A 2536-nucleotide genomic window follows, 5' to 3' on the forward strand; every position below is an offset into this window, starting at 1 on the left:
CCAATTAGATTAATTGTTCTAGAATGGGTTAGCTTAAAATTTTTTAAACACTATGACTTAATATAATTTTTATTGAGGGCTTACTAGTCTCTAGCACATTCTTTAATTGTAACATATATTTAACATATCTAAAATAAGCTATCATGCATCATAGCTATCTCATAGCATGTATAAATTATAAGCAACTAATTAACATGCTTCAACATATTTTCATATGGAAAATTTCATATCATGACATTTTATTACATATCATATCATATATGAATCATATATTTCAGCATTTCATTAAGCATATGACATTACTATCTCATAGTAAATTAATAATCATACATCATGCATTATTATTTGATTGAACCAATTAAGGATAGCTCTGATACCACTGTAGGGTTCTAGCATGTCATAATGGGCAGCGGAAGCTAGGGATTTTAAAAATTTTCTTAATAAAGTCCCTATGCATGAAACCCTTTTAAGCCTAGATCACCTTAATGATTACAATCAAATAATATAAAATAAATGCAGAATTAGTAGAATACCTCAAATGCTAATCCAAAGTGTACAATCTCCACGAGGCGTCCAAGTGTCCGCCCTCCAATGGTGATCCACACGAAAACTTGATCAAGACTTTAGCTCCAAAGACTTTTGATCCTTAATGCAGAATTCTTCTAAAGAACTCTAATGGCTTGCTTTCCTTCCTTTCTATTTTTCTTTAGCCTTCTAAAATCACTTCTAATCCTTTTGTCCTAATGAAGACCACCTTGTCTTGGCTTAGGACACACTAGAAGCAATGTTAGAAAGAAAGAAACTAATGTAAGAAAGAAGGGATATGAGAGAGAGAGAGTTGGATTGATTTTCGATGATTTGAAAACACCGGGAGCATTCCCTATTTATAGATGGCGTACGGATGCATTGTAGCCATCCATTCATGCATGAAGAGGGGCGTGAGATCAAGGGATGTGTCATTTGATGAGAGGGCATATCAGAAGTAGTTAGGATAAGATGAAGTGCTTATGATATGGCGCTTCATCCTTATCCATTCCCTAAGCATCTCTTCATGAAATCCACCGTACTCATGCCTCTCTTCATTTCTTCTCACGCATGAAAAATAGGGAGCATTCTCAACCATTGATCAAGGCTAGATGATGATCCAAAGGCCCTTATTGGTGGCGCCATAAGAAAGAAGGAGAGAGAGAATGATGCGGTTGAAGGGAAAGTAGTTAGGATATGATGACGTGTCATCTTTATCCAATCCAAATGGCACTTCTTCATGAGGCGCCATTCTAAATTCACCGTATTCCCTTCTTTCTCACGCCATCTGATGTTGACTAAGTCAATATCACAAGTCCATCACGAGATCATGATCTCCCATCATCCCATGATGAAGATCCAATGGCTCTAATCCATGGCGCCATCCATTTGATCCTTCTCTTCATCCAAATGTTGATCCAACGGTCAAAATTAAATGTTATCAAATCTAATCCAATTAGACTCAAATCAAGCCAATTTAGGTGCCAACTCTTGGCTAACCCATATTAGAATATGATCTAATCAAATTAGATCAATTAAGAATCAGATTCGAATCCAATTCGAATCAGATTCGAATCTAGTTCGAATCAGGAGCTAAGGTTTGCAACACCTGCTAGGATGTTTATCTTGCAAACATGATCTAATCCAATTAGACCCTTGATAAGTTTTCTTGTGTGTGACCCATTGAGTTCCATACTTAGCCAGCAATAGGTGTGAGTGCGAGTTGACCCAACTTGATTAGGACTCTTCTAATCGATTTAAGTCCAAACTGCGCGAACCCGAACTTAACAATTAGAATCCTTTCTAATTGGTGATCGAATTAAACTCTTTAATTCGATCAAACCTATAAGACAAGATTGACGTCTAGCAACGTGTCATGTCTACCCAAAAAATATGGAATTTGGTGGAAATACCAAAAATACCCTTCAGTGGCAAGTTACCATGCAATTCAATCCTTTAATCAAACTGCATCCCAAATATGTATATGAGTATGAATATATGTCAAACTCAATTTCATATTCATATTTTTCTCAATCTTTTAATGATAATTCAAATAATGAAACATTAGAAACTCTTTCTAATTTTCATTCTGCTTTGATCAAAGGCTTCCTGAATTATCATATGATTAGAATAAATAGGATGCTATCTTCTCTTACTAGAAGTGATTAATTTCTTGTTGACCTACTCATAATCTTCGTACACAATCCACCATATCCAGAAGACCTCGTACATAACTTATTGTCATGAATGAGTGTAAACCAAAACATAGGTTCATGTGCACAAGAGACCATGGTGATCTCAGGTCAAAGGATCAGTTGCACAACTCCCACTAAGAGAATCATCTTTTGACATGTAAGTAAGACTTCATAAGATTTCTCTTTGTAGGTCAATTCAGTGAACTCATTCTTCTAATGAGCACCCATAACTTTGTATTAGTGTCTCCACACAAATGATTGTGAGATCAATCATCCTCTGCATCGAGCATACATAAGACATGCCAGTCTTTCCGGTA

Source organism: Phoenix dactylifera, unplaced genomic scaffold, assembly GCF_009389715.1.
Source record: "Phoenix dactylifera cultivar Barhee BC4 unplaced genomic scaffold, palm_55x_up_171113_PBpolish2nd_filt_p 002102F, whole genome shotgun sequence".
Lineage (NCBI taxonomy): Eukaryota > Viridiplantae > Streptophyta > Magnoliopsida > Arecales > Arecaceae > Phoenix > Phoenix dactylifera.